General features: G+C 38.6%; 1 long non-coding RNA gene across 1 annotated transcript; it reads right to left on the minus strand.

Annotated features, from left to right (window-relative positions):
* Positions 1-2,985: 2,985 nt before the first annotated feature.
* On the minus strand, positions 2,986-11,191 carry LOC117973716 (uncharacterized). Its single transcript, XR_004664112.2, has 3 exons — positions 10,995-11,191; positions 9,360-9,525; positions 2,986-5,048 (listed from the first exon to the last, which is right to left on the minus strand). It is a non-coding gene; the product is annotated as an uncharacterized LOC117973716 (long non-coding RNA).
* Positions 11,192-18,386: the final 7,195 nt, after the last annotated feature.

Here is an 18,386-nt window from a genome sequence, read left to right on the forward strand (position 1 = left end):
GTTGTGTCCCTTTGTACTTGCATTATACCACTCTTTATACACAGAGCATCAAAAGAGATAGCCTAGGGGTGAATGCACTACTTAATTTAACAACCCCCAACCCTGATTCTTATTCTATCTGATGCCAAGACAATATTTTTCCACCTATCTGATTCTCCGCCGTTAGCATTCAATTAAAATGAACTCACAAGACTACCTTTACAAGGGCTGTTATGCATTCTGTGAGCATCCAGTAACAATCGCCACTGTGAGAGGAGGGGGGGGGGGGGGCTGTAAGCGAGCAGGCATGCTTTCTATTTATAGCCCACACATTCTGTTCCCTCCATCCTCCCCCCTCGCCACTCCCCCTCTCCACTAAGCAGCACCACACAGCCTATCTGCCTATTAGAATCGCGCTCCCTGTCCCGGAGCATCAATAATTGATTTCTTTTTTCGGGGAGATGGGGAAGGGGCAGAGCATCTTTTTAATAATGCATTACAGAATGGAAAACTAATCTAACAGAGCTTCGAGGTGGTGCAATGTGTTTCTGTTTGCAAGTGCATTTGGCGTGTTTGCATGCGTGTGGCTGCATGGGCGTTTGGATATGCGCTATCAGTAAATGGCATAAGTGTTTGGTGTACTGTTTCTGTTTCTGAGTGTTTATATATATATATATATATATATATATATATATATATATATATATAGTACTGTGCAAAAGTTTTAGGCAGGTGTGAAAAAATGATGTAAAGTAAGAATGCTTTAAAAAATAGACATGTTAATAGATTATATTTATCAATTAACTAAATGCAAAGTGAGTGAACAGAAGAAAAATCTACATCAAATCCATATTTGGTGTGACCACCCTTTGCCTTCAAAACAACATCAATTCTTCTAGGTACACTTGCACAAAGTCAGGGATTTTGTAGGCATATAGTCAGGTGTATGATTAAACAATTATACCAAACAGGTGCTAATGATCATCAATTCAATATGTAGGTTGAAACACAATCATTAACTGAAACAGAAACAGCTGTGTAGGAGGAATAAAACTGGGTGAGGAACAGCCAAACTCAGCTAACAAGGTGAGGTTGCTGAAGACAGTTTACTTTCAAAAGACATACACCATGGCAAGACTGAGCACAGCAACAAGACACAAGGTAGTTATACTGCATCAGCAAGGTCTCTCCCAGGCAGAAATTTCAAGGCAGACAGGGGTTTCCAGATGTGCTGTCCAAGCTCTTTTGAAGAAGCACAAAGAAACGGGCAACGTTGAGGACCGTAGACGCAGTGGTCGGCCAAGGAAACTTACTGCAGCAGATGAAAGACACATCATGCTTACTTCCCTTCACAATCGGAAGATGTCCAGCAGTGCCATCAGCTCAGAATTGGCAGAAAACAGTGGGACCGTGGTACACCCATCTACTGTCCGGAGAAGTCTGGTCAGAAGTGGCCTTCATGGAAGACTTACGGCCAAAAAGCCATACCTCCGACGTGGAAACAAGGCCAAGCCACTCAACTATGCACGAAAACACAGGAACTGGGGTGCAGAAAAATGGCAGCAGGTGCTCTGGACTGATGAGTCAAAATTTGAAATATTTGGCTGTAGCAGAAGGCAGTTTGTTCACCGAAGGGCTGGAGAGCGGTACACGAATGAGTGTCTGCAGGCAACAGTGAAGCATGGTGGAGGTTCCTTGCAAGTTTGGGGCTGAATTTCTGCAAATGGAGTTGGGGATTTGGTCAGAATTAATGGTCTCCTCAATGCTGAGAAGTACAGGCAGATACTTTTCCATCATGCAATACCATCAGGGAGGCATCTGATTGGCCCCAAATTTATTCTGCAGCATGACAACGACCCCAAACATACAGCGAAAGTCATTAAGAACTATCTTCAGCGTAAAGAAGAACAAGGAGTCCTGGAAGTGATGGTATGGCCCCCACAGAGCCCTGATCTCAACATCATCGAGTCTGTCTGGGATTACATGAAGAGAGAGAAGCAACTGAGGCTGCCTAAATCCACAGAAGAACTGTGGTTAGTTCTCCAAGATGTCTGGGCCAACCTACCTGCCGAGTTCCTTCAAAAACTGTGTGCAAGTGTACCTAGAAGAATTGATGCTGTTTTGAAGGCAAAGGGTGGTCACACCAAATATTGATTTGATGTAGATTTTTCTTCTGTTCACTCACTTTGCATTTTGTTAATTGATAAATATAAACTATTAACATGTCTATTTTTGAAAGCATTCTTACTTTACAGCATTTTTTCACACCTGCCTAAAACTTTTGCACAGTACTGTGTGTATATATATATATATATATATATATATATATATATATATATATATGCACGTTTTGTGTTCATGTACATGTGTGCATGAGTTTAACAGACATGCACATATTAAATAAACATACATATTCTCACCTTTCACCTCTAGTGATTATGATGCAATTTTTTTAACACAATTATTATTACATCATAATTTAAATATACATCTAAATCAGTGCTATTTTGGCCTTCCCATGGTGGCACTATGATCTATTGACAATGTTATGGCAGGTTGTTCTATGTTTTGTCCAACTCCAGCTACCTTTGCAGTGCATCAATACTAACAAAGCAAGTGACATGTCAATTAACAAGTGGAAGAACAAAACAAAAAAGATCCCACGCTAGATATACATATGCTTCTAGTATAAATATATCAAATGCATGGTACAGTAGTATAAGCAGTAGAAGCATATCACACTGTAAAATTTCCCTAGCAGCATGCAGTTTGCCATCTGCCAGCAGGCATGCCCTCCCAATCCACACGATATACTGTAATCACCCTGCAGCTGGGAGAACAGAGGAAGGAGTAGGGGGAGAGGCTGGTACCGTGGGGTATGGCACTCCTGAGAAAGACACTGATCTTCAGCTCCGAAGGGCAGGCTGGGATGATGTCAAAGCCTTTCCCTCATACAGGCCCATTGTGTAACCATAGTGACAGCATCAAGCAAAATGGCCTTTGTCAAGCTTTATTGTTTTTGAGAAAAAATACTTGTATATAAAGTACAGTGAAAGCCTCCTAATGTGATCATGTTGTTATAACTTCCTTTTGATCACATAAAGTGGTTGGTTTAATAAAGCTGGAGGTTTTGTATTGGTTGAACAACAAAGGGAATGCTTGTTTTTAATTATAAGTTCTGGTAAACTTGCAAAGTCTTCCAGGGGTAAAAAGCCTTGGATTTATCCTTGAACAGTTCATGGAGTAAAGTTCAAATCCTTAGATGTGTGTAGCAGTGTCTGACATGATAGCCTTTTGATTTATTTCACCAAATACCTTGACCATGACTTAAAAGCTGATCCACTAGCGGCTCCAAGGACACACTGCACTGCGGAGGACTCAGGGGCTGCCGTCGCCATGGAGATCAACTTCCTTCGCAGCCACTGTCTCCTAGTAGCTCCGGTATGTGTTTGCTGTTGTTTTACTTCCACAGCTTTGAGGAGTGAGGAGAGTGGGGTTATTTTTTAGGGTTTAACATTGTTGGGGTTCACTTTGCACTTGCTTTCCTTCAAATGTTTTTTTTTTTGCAAAGTGTGCTACCAATTTCAATACACCAGTGAAATCCCCTTTGGCTCATCTGGTCAGGGGGCCAGTGCTTCCGTCAGGCTGGGAATAGTAACTAGATTCATTCAGATCCTAATGCACCAAGGAAAACAAGATGTGTTCCTCTCATGGGAAAAAAACTATAAAACAACAATAAAATACAGTTTTAAGAAACACACAGCACTATTAATACAACCCCCTATTTCTCTGTTCTGCAACGCAGTCAACCCTGCACATTAATAATGATACAATAAAACACTCCATTCTCAGCTTTCCAGCACTGTCACTCTGCACCTTAACAATGAGCTTTAAAACACTCCATTCTCAACCCTCAGTCACTGTCACTCTGCAACCCTTCTCTTCATTCTCAGCACTGTTGTTATTCTGTACAGGTACTTTAAGGAGACACACTAAGCTATCCATTGCCATTACTGCAACTCCAGGAAAACCAGCACTTTCTGAAATTCAGACTTGACTTAAAACAGGTTTAATCTGAGATCTGAATCTGGGGAAATGGACGGAAAGCTAGAGCTTCATATGGGATATGTCAGAGCTCCAGTGAATTCCCTTGTAGCGATATCCTTACAGTTCCATGTACAGCTGCTCTGTGTTTCATAGACCATTTGGTCTGCACCTTCTCTTTTTGTATGTATATCCTTCCTCCTACACGGAACAGGGGCTCTTCTAAACAAAAATTGAATTTGGAAAGGACCTCTTGTACGGTATGCATTGCATGTCCGAAGAGGCTGCATAAATATCTTTATACAAACTAAATAAATAACGGGGAGGGGGGGCACCCGGTTATCAGACCGTGTTGATTTTCTACTTGTTTGTTCATTCAGCCCACTGCTCAGCTCACCCACAGCCCCGTCTACCTACTGCAGGAGCCCATCTCAGGCTGGATTGACGTCAGAGCTGACGCACACAGCTCTGGAGTGGACTGCAGATCAAAGCCAGCCTCACGCTGGGCCAGGGAGGAAGAGGAAGGGGGAGGGGGGCTAGTCTTTGTCTGCCACTTCAGTGAGCGTGCAGTCCATTGTTCAAGCCAGGACCCTTTCCTATTATACATAGCTCAAGTCTGTTTTAAATGCCTAGCTAGCTGATGCACGGTACATTTCAGATCAAAATCAGTGTTACTCTCTCATTTATTCCCCTTCCTCCCTCATTTACTCCCCCATCTCTCTCTTAAACTATTACAGAACACTAGTGCATTAGTATTAGTTTTGCCGAACATGAATGTATTTAATAGATTCATTAAAGATTCTCAGTGATTCAGACAGTCTTCCAGCTCTCCTTGCTTTGCCATCTTTTCTGTCTGGCACTCAGCACTCCCCTTGTTTTGCACAGAATCATGTAAGCGACTGAACTCTTCGGAATCTCCTCGCTCAGTTTCAAAGGAAAATTAATTCAGCCTCTGTCACAAACACACCAGGAGACAACAGTTCATCGGTGAGTTAAATCAGCCACATGACAAACAATCAGCGAGGCTATATTGGGAAAGAAAAACAAGGAAGGAAAAGGTCACATTTAAATAATTATACAACTTTCCATGCATCGAGGTTTGAAAACCGTATTAGAGCCACTTTGAAAACAAAAACAATCCTGGGTGTTTAAAAATCACTGAGTAAATAAAACTGTTTTCAATTCATATGAGCGACACTGACAGGCCACACACAGTAAAAGACACTGCCCTCAAAATGTTGTGTTTCCTCATTGTGTAGTTTCTGGGAAATTACTTCATATAACCTGCAGTCCCTATTTTAAAGCACAGCCAAGTTGAGTTTTCAATGGCAATTAAGACTCCTGTTGCATAGCGGTTTCACCCATTCCAGGTTTTACTATGAGCTTGATTAGCCACATAGTATAGATAACAAGCTCAGGTGTGTCTTTAAATAGTGAAACCAGGAGTGGATCAAACTGCAATGCAATGGGAGTCTTATTTACATCCCTGTAAAACCAACTGAATGAAACTTGTGAGAAGCAGCTGGAAAAATTATTATTATTATTATTATTATTATTATTATTATTAACAATAAATACATTGTGCCCAATTTAGAATGTCTTTTACCTCGCCACAGCAACACCACCAGCTTCTCAGGAAAAGGTCAGTGGTCATCCACTGATCCCACTGCCTAGCCAATGACCTCTTTACACCCAGGAGCTTGACAGCAGAAGTGGGTGGACAAAGGCAAGCCCTTCAGGTATTTCCTTGAACTAACCGGTCGTCTGGCCAGTGGGGATCGCTGCAGTGCGGCAAGGTGGCTCAGTCCCTGACGATATTGCCTGAAATTTGCACTCCCTCCTATGAATGTATGACTGACCTGGCACACTAGGTTAACCACTAGGGAAATTATTGTAGGCGTTTTTGTCTTTGCATTTACAAAATAGGGACTTGTATGCTTTACCAGCTGCCCCAATTCACTCTCACATTAGTTGTATTAAATCATATGGTGTCCTAAATTTCCAAATGGCCTCTCCAATCAGGCCCCTCTAGCATTTCCACAATTGTGAGTCAGAGAAAGAAGAGAGAGAGAGAGAGAGAGAGAGAGAGAGAGAGAGAGAGAGAGAGAGAGAGAGAGAGAGAGAGAGAGAGAATAAATACTCCAAGTGTCCCATGTAAGTTCCTGGCTGGATCTGGTAAAGGTCAGTTTCATAAAATGCACGTATGCACGCTTTCACCCACTTTATGCAAGAAAGAAAGGGCTTATTTGTTATTTATTTTTTTCTTCACAATCTGCCTCAGTCTGATAAACTCACAGCATGTTGCTTATTTCAGAGAGAATAGCTTCTAGCCTCCAGCACTTTGAATTCCCCAGTTTAAATATTGAAGCATGTTTGTGTATGCTACAGTATAAAAGCACAGTTCAATGTTTCATTTTCTTCTAAGAGATACAGTATATTCACTTGTAACAGATAAAGCTATCACGTTACACCACCGTTCTTTTTCCAGAACAAATTAATCGAATATTCTCATATTTTTTGGCGTATTCGGGTACAATATTCGGGTCTTACACTATCGCAATGTTTGAATATCACCATTTCTTTTTAGATAATATGTAATGTCATGAGATATTATAGTATAGTATTAGCAAGTATTTACTACCAAATGATTCTGCCTCAACAACATGAATAGGTAAGCCATACGATTTAACTAGAGGTCTGTTAAACACTTTTAAATCGTCTGTTTCAACATTTTAAAAGCACTTTCAAAATCTGGCCCTAGATTTACGAGAAACAGATTTGACTTTGGGTTTAAGAATCTCTTTCTGAATTTGTACTCATCACTGCCATCTTGTGGCATACCTCTGTAATTTCTCTAATAAGAGGGGCGTGTGGTGAACAAGCGGTACCTTTCCAAGCTGAATGTTTCTTTTTGAAGAGTTGAAAAGGATACTTCAAAAAGCGGAACTAGGATTCAAACGTAGTACAAACAGATGAAACGTTTAATCACATGCCGTCTTTGCAAACAGTAGATAGAGCGGTCCCTATCTGCTCCAATGGCAAAGGCACATTTTGAAAAAATGTTAAATCGCTCCAGTTTTGCTATTGTATTCCCATTTACTAAAGTACAAAACTGTATCAGTATGCTCAGCAAGTTAACAGCAGAGTGTGATTGTATATTGTGTGGAAATCTGGTAACCCTAATCCATACACACCGCCCAATGTTAAACGATTTCTCCATATACAGTACACCTACATACAAAACATTACAAGCCTGCATAATATGAGGGCATTAGGATATTAAATTAGCATTGCATCAATAAGCATTCAACTATTGTCAATCTTGTCACTCAGGGCCCTGTAGCTGTACAACTCTAAGAAATAGAACATTTTAAAACAATGCTTGTATTATAGCACCAAATTTACTGCATTGTACTGTAAAACATACCTTTGTCTTGCTTAAAAATAGTGCCCATTCAGGAGATAGCACTCTAGCACCCTCTTGTGGTCACTTTGCTGCCTAGCAGACTAGGAATAAGTTTGACAAACAAGATATTCTAATTTTCCATACTGTTGTATGGCGATGGTCATACTACTAATAATGAATGGCTCATAATGACGACCTACTGTATATATGAGGTCTGTGCCTCATAAAAATATATCCTTTACTGTATACCATCTCCCTCACTAAGAAGACAAAAAAAATGCAAAAGTGAAACCCTTCTAATAATAATACACAACGGAATTTACAAAGCTGACAATGACTGTGCTTCATCGAAGATCAAATAAGATAACTGTTTGTATGTCAATTGAAACTAACAGTACAGTGTGTTGTGTTCTCAGTATATCATTTACTGTAGATCTGGGATATTTACCAAACTATTTTTCACGTTCTCCCAATCTTTATACTGTCAATATACAGTTTTTTTTTTTTTTTTTTAAATACACTTAATTATTAAAAAAAGATTAATTTGCCAGTTTTGGATAAATAGAAAAAATAAAAGGCTAGCTAATACTATCTAGTAGGATTTTTTTTTAAAAATACGCAATTTCATTTCTTAACCACTGGGGAGCGGTAGAGTCTAAGTAATACTTCGCAGAAACAAACTGTACAGGACATAACACCTTTCACCTGCTGTTGCTATAATAGTCTTGCAGAGATTAGGCGAGTGCAATGTAATTAGAACACGGCATCTCTTCATCACAGTGCCCCTATATCACAACTGTTAGAGTGACAGACCTTTATGTACTGTGTCAGAGATCTGGATTGGTCTGTGTAAGGATAGGTAAAGTGGGTACATACATACTGTGAACTGTATCTAAATTGTGGCTATGTTGTGGTTTTTTCAAGTCACGTGAGTATTGACTATCTTTGAGAGGGTTTTTAATGCCAGTTTTGATGTGTCACTACGATTAAAACCCCCTGTTGTGATACGTCAACAAACTGCCAAACTGGACTGTCAGCTAGGCCTACTTTATTTTTATTGGGCAGAGACAATTCCTGTTCCGCTTAACTCAGGTAGGGGTGGTTTCACAGACCCTGATTAACACTAATCTACTCAGTGGTGCAGTGGTAAAAAAGAAGTGGGTATACTGCATGTTTTTGTGTCCCAGGCCAGTTGGTGGCATGGTGGGCACGAAGGTTGTGCAGAGATGCCCTTACATTACGTGCATGTCAGTTGTGCTGCTCGTGCAGGATCGTGGGTTAAAGGTTAAATCGGAAGAGATTCTGCCCATCATTGAATGCACCTGACTCACTTTATATAATAGATTGGAATATACCTTGGCTTTAACCCTTGATATAGAACACTTTATTTCTTAAATGAGAATGGATAAACACCATATTCCCCAAATGAGAAGTGGGTAAACTCCCTCGACTACACTACTGAACCTACCTTACCGGAGGTAACATTCGGTACAGTAGTCTAGTATTAGTGCTAATCAGGGTCTGTGAAAGTTTAGGATGGTACTTTACTGCTGTTGTGGGACCCAAAAGAGGATCTTTTATCAAAGGGTTTTAGCTTGAATTAATGTCCTGCTTTGCCCTGTTTAGCTAAATGTTATTTAACTTTTCAGTCCCAGAACTTTATTGACAGCAATGTACTTAACATTAGCTACCAAGCTTAAAAAACCTTGTGAGTGAGTTTGTCCCAATGTATTTATTGCCAAGGGACTGTGTGATAACTTCTTAGTGCCACTGTACATAAATCACCATGGAGCTCCAGAGAAATTACATTGTAATTAGAGTCATTTAATATAAAAAAGCTAATGGGAAATATTAAAGACAATTCAGCTTTGGACTGTATTTCTAAACATGACTAATTCAAAAAGAAAGAAAAACCCTGAGAGATACTTACGCTCGCAGTAGCTTGAGGCTTGACTGGCATAGATGATATTTCTTATTACTGCCATCTAATGCTTTTTTGACAAGCAATAACAAGGTGATGGAATGGCATGTGGGTGAGGATATGCTGCTGTGGACATCTTTTGATTATTCAGACACTCCTCAGTGTCTTCAGAAAGCTGTAGCAAAACAAAAACCAAAACCAAAATACTATAAATATAGATTTTTTTTTCCCATTGGCAAGTTTTCCACACTTGAGAACATTTAGGGTGCAAATTAATCTGGTTGCTGGAATATTCATTATATCCCCCAGCTGTTGCAGTTTCTGCCTAAATGAACATAATGAGCTTAGTTGCCTCAATGGGAATATTATTAGACTGTCAAAGGGACTGGAGTGATGGTTTATTCTTAAGAGAGTAAATAGTCATTTGGCCAGCTCAGGAGAGGGACCTGTCTGCATGCACTGTGCAAAGCAATTGATCTGCAGAAAAGGCTTGCGATTAGGCGTGTTCCTGTATAAACTGGGGCTGTTTGTGTTTTCAGAAGGGATCACCTGGGACTAGTTTTGCATCAGTTTATTTCTGCTGCCCTGAAGCTAAAGACTTAGCTATAAAACCGCCAGGTTTTTAAAAGTCATTAAATAAAGTTAGGTATTCCTGAAACTTATCTAGACTGTTAATAACGAACGTAACAGGATTGAGCAGTTTCATGAATATCAGCTTTTCATTAATTGACCAAAACAGCCTCCTCTTTGAATCTGGCACTATATTTCATGGCACACATTTGAAATATTCGAAAACAATAATAATTTGCAATTTATTTTTTGTTATTGCTGTAACCGTTATACTATACAGCAGGTGTAGCCAATCAAAAACGAACATGATTTGTCTAGAATCAGAATGCACAGACTACTACCAAACAACTAGGATTCTCCAAGCAAGCCCAAAGAGAAAAAAAGAGTTACATCAAAATATTGTATTTTGAGAAATGGGTTACTAAAGCAGCACCGATGACTAGACTGGGATATAGACACAACAGTACAGTAAATATTGAAAATGTCTACTTATTTTCCAATTACTAAAACGCATCTTATTCAAACAGTTCTGTTGTCTTAGCCCATAGAAGAAACTGTGTGACCAGCCTTCAACTCCTGGTTCTGTTAATTAAATTCCCCTTTCAAATCTTCCTCCTGTCATTTTGTCTTAATCCTGCTCCCCAGACAGTAGATCACGTTTCTCCTGTTTTAATTAAACCCTGTAATTGCACAATACTTAAACCTGATCAGTATTACAGACATCCTGTCTTCACCTGTTTTTTGTTTATTGTGAAAAAAAGTATGCTGAAGCACATGTCTGTATTAGAATGTTGTAATAGTTTCTTTTTTACTATTTAAAAAGTCACAAAAAATATGTTTGAAAGTTCTATTTTAAACCTGCTCATTGATGATTTATTTTAGTGGATTAATCATCCATCAACCTTTGCATTAATCTGCATTCAACTCCATAATCATGCTCCAGAACACCTACAATATCTAATACATGACAAACAGAATCAGATCAGCAAACTCATACAGTCCTAATTAAAGTTTTATCATCATACATTGTAAGTGGCTCCAAAGGCATTTTGATTAATGAGAATTTGCACTTACTTATTTCCTCAACAGCTGGTATTCCAGTGGCATCTGCCAAATTCTTTAAACACCCAGGAATGTGGCTTGATCCTCAATTGAACACATTGATGCCATTATCATTATTATTATTTCTTAGCATCACTGCAGTTTATTATACTCTTGATGTACTTATAGGAATACAAATGATCAGAGCTGCAATACTCAATATTAGGATGTTTTTTTGCTCCCTTCCTATTGAGAAACAATTAACACTGCTGCCTCAACGCACCAACAACAATGCTGTGATTATTAACAACAAACAATGCAGATGAGTCTAATCCTGTGATTACAAAGGCCACTGTTGATTTAGGGACTGCATGGTTTGCTTATCTTTCCAGGAGTATGTCTGAAATGTATGGCATGCATGGATTGAGTCTCCTAAATATTTACTTTCCCCAATTTGTTTGGTTTTAGGTGAGCAGCCATCCAGCTAATAAATGTGTGTAAGGTTAATAAAGAGCATGGTGCATCTTACTGTCCATCATAGTGACCTACTATGTACATTAGAGCCCAGGATATCCATGAGCGCAGTCATTTTGTGACATTGATAATTGAATACCAAAATCCATCACTAACCGATCTCTAAAGAAAGATCACCAAGCCTACATCCACAGACTGTAATCTGCAGGCAATATTACCAATCTGTTCTATGGAGCAGGACACATAATGATTGGCTGTGAATAAATTGCATAGAGAAAATTGATGGGACCCATACAGGACCCAAATCAGCATGAGAAGTGTGGCCTTCAGGTTGAATCCCTGAACCTCCACTGACCCATAGGCAATCTCCCGGCTAACACAAGCCTTCAATTTAGAGCAGTGCGCTGATTTGACATGCTTTGCAGCTGATTTTAAACATTCTTGAAAAGAGAATAGCACAGGTAACAACATAATCCTCTACAGTGCATGTGTAACATGTTGAATTGAGAGATGACACATACAGTAAAGTACATGTAAATATATGTGCTAATAAAGTATTGCTATTCTGTGGGCCCTTTTCGCAAATATTTAACTCATTTTAAAAAGGTTTTGTGATGCCTTAAATAAAGCTAATGAAAGGTTCCTGTAGTTATTCCAGGAGATTTACTTTTCTCAGATCGAGCTCTGCTTCTGCTTAGCAATGCACTGTCATGTGGAACAGCGTGGTTCACCAGGTCATCCTGTTGGATTTGAACACATGCATGACAGATTCTATATATATATATATATATATATATATATATATATATATACATATATATATATATATATATATATAGCATTTTTAAACCAAAATTAAACAATTGAATTCGGAGGATTACTTTTCTTAGGTAAAGCTCTGCATTTATAGGCTGGACAGGTTTCAAGTATTTTTTCTGTCAAATTTCTTTTTATTTATGTATCATTGAACTGAGTCAGAAAAGTCAGGCGTAGAGCTAGCTAGAACAAATTAATAGAACTGGTGTCAGAACCTGACATAATAAACCCCAAAAGCACAGGATTAGCATATATCTAGAGTTTATGTAAAATGTTACCGAGAAGTTTACTGCCCTTAAATAATGAATACACCAACTCCTGCTTGAAGTTTCACTCTATAAATGTCTGCTCAAATGATGACAGATATCTGTACATACCAGAAATGTGCAGTGTTTATGTTTGCAGTTAGTATTTTATTATTACATTAACAAAACAGGAAATAAGACAACAAAACACTGCAATGCGTATTTACTAACATGATATACTAACTTAGTAATAGTCATTTTCATTTATATTCAATTACTTTTAAAGTAATAACTGTTACTATACCCAATGCATTTGTATAGCCACGGACTGCACATACAGAACAGTACAAATGGGAACAGATATATGTAAATAGCTTAAAACACCATAGGAATACTCTACCGGCCTATTAGCTTAAAGAAAGCAGGACCATTCAAAGACAGCATTACCAGCAGGAGCAAAACAATGCATTTGGAACAAATGTTTCAATGGTCTTGGCACAGTATCACACTAGTACTGACATGGTGCATGATACAGTGTGTGCGAGTCATTGAAATGGCAAACTACTGCAGTAAAATGCTACCAGTCTCTTACTGGCCATTTTACCTGTGGTCTGATCCAACTTTAGCTTTAAGAGAAACAGAGTAAAACAAGTAAGTCGGAATAAAAGAAGCGCAATGATATGTTTTTTTATTCAGCTCATCTGTCTCTGTGTTAGGGCCCTAGTGTCGTTTGGACAGCGTAATTCACACTAGTGTGAAGAACCAAGTCCGGCTAGTTTTGGCAGGTGTGAAACGTCACAAATATTTGTTTTGTACCAAATGAGGGTGCTTGGATTAACTTGAAAAGTTTTCTTGCCACAATCTTTCCTTGACATCATGATAACTGCCCTGTGACAGGATGTCAAAGGGTTATAGAGACTCAGAGACTGTAACTGCGGTTTTAAGCACTGGGAAGTGCATTTATTAAACAGAAATAAATAAAAAAAAACACTGCTCACAGAGCTAAATAAACAGGGTAAACAACACTTCACCTTCACTGATCCACATAGCCACAAACCAAACAACACACTATTTCCCTCACCAGCTCCCTCCCAACAGCTCTCTCAAACAAATCATTTTTTCCTCTTGTATCCCGTGTGGCTGGAGCCTAATTAATCATCAATTATTCAATTAAAGCTCCAGCCACATTCTCACATGTATTTGGCAGGAATAGGAATTAACCCCATCCCTGCCAACCCCTACCACCAACACACAAACAAAATACTATTTACAAGCAGGGCTCTGCCTGCCACAGGCTCCTGCAATTTACCAAGTCAATTGCATGATTGAGAAGTCATAGATATGGTACCGCTAATCTTGACGAGAGTGTTCTTATAGAGTGGACTGTACAGTACAGAGTAAAAACAGCACTGCTGGCTCATGTCTAGAATTAGCCAAGCTGTAATAAGGATAGCATGCATTTGTATGCGTTACCATTCAGGTCAACTGACCAGCAATGTGAACATGGAAAACTAGATTACCAGCCATTCAATCTCAATGGGTCTTTCCTGGTTATTTAAAATGGAGAAATCCATAAAAAAAAGAAATGGCAAATCTATCTATCAATCTATCTGTCTGTCAATCAGGTCTCTTTGAGAAGCTTAGTGAATGATCTGCTCTGAGTTGAAGCAGCAACAGTAGTTTACAAATTCTCTTATTTACTATCTAACACTTGTTTGTATGATGCACAGGTAGAAGATATGTATTATACAATAGCAAGAACCGTCTGCTTGTGCTACTTGATGTCATAGCTGTGTCTCTATGTGGTGATATCTCAGGACCACAGTTCTCGTTACACATGACCATTGTATAATCACAATATGGCACTCCAGGTTTATGTCGTTATGGGATATCAACCCTTCTTGGGTTGGCTGAAGACACTCGGCTTTGCCTCATGCCTCACAATGACACATGCCCTGTGATGCTACATTGCTTAAATATCCTTGAAATGGCTAGAGAGTTTGGTGATCTAGACACCCATTGATGTTGGTGTTGACAGCCCCTGGGGATAGGTCAGTTACATAATTTAATAAGCAATTTCTCATTGAGTGGTACAGCAGTAAGCAGTGATCTGCCACAGTACTCATTCACAACCTGAACCAGTTCATAGAAAATCTGATAAAAATGGTGCATTATTCAGTAAAATACATACAGTGTCAAATTGACTATATTGTAACCCACTCTTGAACCTCTTGAGTCTGCATATCCAGCTGAAACCAGCACTAGTTACAGCTGGGGGAAAAACATTAAGGGAGATAATTGTGCCTTTTCTATTTGTGTAACCAGATCGCTGTTTAATTGAAAGTCTTCTCTTCAGATTCTGCATGCACTATAACATGTCAGGACTGAGTAAGCCCTGTTCAGCAATGAGGACTTCCCTGATGACTAGCCCTGCTTGAATAACAAGCGTTTGTCTGTCAAGATATTTACACAACTCTTATTCACAAGACTTTGCAGATTGTCAGGTAAATTAACAAACTTGACTTCCACTGTATTGGCTTTGAATTGGCTCAACTAAACACATTATTCATGTTTCCCTGGAGAAAGCTGTCAGCTGTCCAACCTGCACAAATGTCTCCAGTTTATTCTCTTGTAAGATTAGGAAATTGGTTTTCAATAAATCATACACAATTCCACTGCTTCTTAGATGACTCGTCTCTGTTTACTACAGTAACACTGGGATTGGGGATTCCCACAACCTTTCATTTCTTTATAGCTGTTTTGGATTTAACATATTAAACATGGAACATGGGGCATGTTTAATATGTTAAATCCAAATCCTGGGGCAGCAGTGTGGAGTAGTGGTTAGGGCTCTGGACTCTTGACCGGAGGGTTGTGGGTTCAATCCTCAGTGGGGGACACTGCTGTTGTACCCTTGAGCAAGGTACTTTACCTAGATTGCTCCAGTAAAAACCCAACTGTATAAATGGGTAATTGTATGTAAAAATAATGTGATATCTGTATAATGTGAAATAATGTATAATGTGATATCTTGTAACAATTGTAAGTCGCCCTGGATAAGGGCGTCTGCTAAGAAATAAATAAATAATAATAATAATAATAATAATAACATGGATATTCTGAACTGGGGAGAAAAACAGGGGTGAAATGATCAGGCATTCTGGAGCTCATGGACTAAGATTTGCAAGGTCTATTGGTGCATTATTTTGAGATATGCACATGCGTCAGCAGTTCATTGCATTTGTTTGCATTAGAGACCCTAGTCTCTAAGTTGCCTTGGATAAAGGCATCTGCTAAATAAACTAATAATTATAATAATAATAATATTCAAATTCAGAGGGTGTAAAGTTTTCCTTAAATCAGATTGCAAAATTGTTGTTCCGCTCCCAAGTGGGGCAATTGAAATAACATTCTCTATATCACGGCTGCTATTAAAAGTGTGCATAACTGGCAGCCTGCTTGATAGTTCCAATGTATTACGTTGTTATTCATGGAAAGCATTAGCAGGCATCCTGGGGGCTTTTTGAGTTAAAGTGTTTAAGATTCTACAGCAAGGAAGCCTTGACTGATTGCATTCGTATATCTTTGAACTATATGAAGAAAAAAATCTAAATAAATAAAAGCTACAATGATGGAAACATTAATTATGACAGAAAAAAGAAAAAGCAGTGAAGTGAACACGCATTTTACTCGCTGACCTTTTAGGTTACATTCTTTAAACGCAATCGCTTTCCCAGGTTTGCCACCTACTGAGAGGAATACCGTGTGGTCTATCAGGTAGAACTGAGACAGTGGGAATCTGCAATTCCTCACACAACCGGTTTGATAAATTTGCTGTAAAAATCATCCAATTATTCTTGGAGCCCATATATCAGCCTGTTGTGTTTCATATCAGAGTTTAAATTAAGCTTGGAGAGTTTGCTTACAATTCCCTGTTGTCCCAGATGACATACATAACTTTCCAAGTCAAGCTGTAAGTGCAGGGAAGCTCTGGAAAAATCAACGTCATCCCACCTACAATACAGACATTCTCATGCCACCCTTTACTCAAATCTGCGTTACAATCTTTCTCCTAAAATAAAAGGTGTGGCAGTTTACAGATTATATTTCTGAAGAATATTATTTAAAGTACTGGTGCTTGTGCAGATGTCTAAGTATGTCTGTTGTTGATCCGATGCTGTCCTTATAAAAGTTTTCCCCGGTATTTCTGCCTGTTATTTTTACAGTTTTACCATTTTCTGCTGCCACCTTTTCAAAACATGATATTGCACAGTATGTGTAAACTGTGGATAGGGGACTGTGGATTGTGTCTATCTTTTCTTCTGGATGTTTTTTCAAGTTTCCCTAGTCAGTTTCATATTGGACTGATTCCGTCCATAGTTCATATTTTATCACAGTGGTGTAATCCTCAACTTCAGAAGTCTTGAATTACTGTTAAATGCCAAAGACAATTAACAGGTGAAGTGACACCACTGTTAAAATAATAATATGTTCAATTCAACCTTTTCCTTTACATAGCTCAGCAATTTATTGCAACGTTCTCCTAAGAGATGCATTAAACAGTTATGAGGGCCGAGAAAAAGTCACTTAAATCACGCTCCATATATTTATATATTTGAACATTTCGAAGAAAATTGCACAGTGGGAATTTGAAAGTTCAGCGTTCCCTTGACAAGCTCATTAGTCACAAATGTAGTAAGACTACTTTTGCATGGTATTTGTGTTGTTTTCCCATGGTTATACTATGCATTTACCATGGTTTGTCATGTTTGCTTATATGCTTTACCATACCTCACTATTCTTTACAATGCTTACATATGCTTTACCATGCTTTCACTATGCTATATTACACTTTTGCTGTGCTTCTACTATGGGAAACTTTTAAAAGGGTGGTACTGACCCTGTAGCAGATAGACGCCTAGACAAAATAATAAGACACACACTTTACTGCTGCTGAACCAAAACTGTGTATTGTGCTGACCTTTTACACATATATTCCTATATGCAATAGCGTCATCTCCTGCACTGAAATAGTAACTGTGACCTTGAATAGGTTCCTTAATGGAATGGTGCCAACATTACAGTCTCCATATTAGAAAAGGTGAAGAATCACTAATTGAAAATAATGTCTTGTACAGATTGTATTAATTAGTCAAGCGTGGTCCTTGAAAATGGAAATAGCTGCCCTTACAAGTCAACCTTGAAAAAGATCATTGTTGCATTTCCTGTAAAATAAATAAAAAGCCTTCAACCAATAAATTTTAAACTGCATGAATCCCAATGTATTGTAAAATTTAAAATCTATTTTTTGTTTTGTTTTACAGGAATGTTGTTACTGCAACATAATCATAATTCATAAAGCTGTATGAATGATACTGACATTTCCATTACCTACATGAGATTAGCATATTTTCAGATATTTCTGTCAACAATCCCAGTCCTCTGCTAAAGCAATTTGTTATGCTTTTGCATTGTCAAGCTGGCAGAAATGGATTACATTATTCATCCACCACTGAGCGTCGTTCCTTCGTCTAATGCCTTGCAAATATGATTAAAACAGAAATGGTTTTTGATGCATCTCCCTTATGGCTTACATACGAAACTCCTCAATGTAAACTCAATGATTGCAATAAAAAAAGGATCAGCTTGGCACTCTACACAGCCTTTCCTATTAATAACAGAAGTCTTGCTCGAGGAGATCAAAAGAACAAATGGAATATCAATTAGCTTCATTTCTTTAATTACTTGCTTAATCGAAGCCCCATCACTCCTACATCTCCAGCTTGAAGCGCTTGCATTTTGCTGTCTATCACTAAATTAAGATGAAGAGTTAGGATTTCTCTCTCTGGCCCCTCACCCCCATCTCACAATCAGAGTAATTAGACTGATT

Source organism: Acipenser ruthenus, chromosome 22 (assembly GCF_902713425.1).
Source record: "Acipenser ruthenus chromosome 22, fAciRut3.2 maternal haplotype, whole genome shotgun sequence".
Classification (NCBI taxonomy): Eukaryota; Metazoa; Chordata; class Actinopteri; order Acipenseriformes; family Acipenseridae; genus Acipenser; species Acipenser ruthenus.